Genomic DNA, 505 nt, shown 5'->3' on the forward strand with positions numbered 1-505 from the left:
TCGTAGATTGCTGCAATATCAAAGAAACTAGATCATTATGAGATGAATTATTCTCCAACACCTCCTATGATGGAAGAGAATTCATCTGGGCACTTTGTGGATGTTCAACATTCATATGAGACTTTAAATGCTATTAATAGACCCAAAAACCCTTATTCAAACTATTATAACCCAGGTTGGAAGAATCATCCAAATTTTAATTGGAATAACAATTCTTCTACAAATCAACAATATGCGAACAACCAAGTGAACCCAATAGGAAATTCATCCAACCAAGGAATTGTTAACTATTGATCTTCTTATCCTCTAGAACTTAATAGTAACACTCAAATTAAGGAAAAAAATGTTGTCTATGGAAGAGCTGATATTAAACATGGGTCAACAATTGCAGAATCAAGGAAATCAATTACAAAATCAAGGAACTGCTATTAAGAATATTGAAAACCAATTAGGGCATATCGCTACTGCGCTTAGTAACCGAACATTAGGAACTTTTCCTAGTACT

This window comes from Phalaenopsis equestris, unplaced genomic scaffold (assembly GCF_001263595.1).
Source record: "Phalaenopsis equestris unplaced genomic scaffold, ASM126359v1 Scaffold000341, whole genome shotgun sequence".
NCBI classification, from domain to species: Eukaryota; Viridiplantae; Streptophyta; class Magnoliopsida; order Asparagales; family Orchidaceae; genus Phalaenopsis; species Phalaenopsis equestris.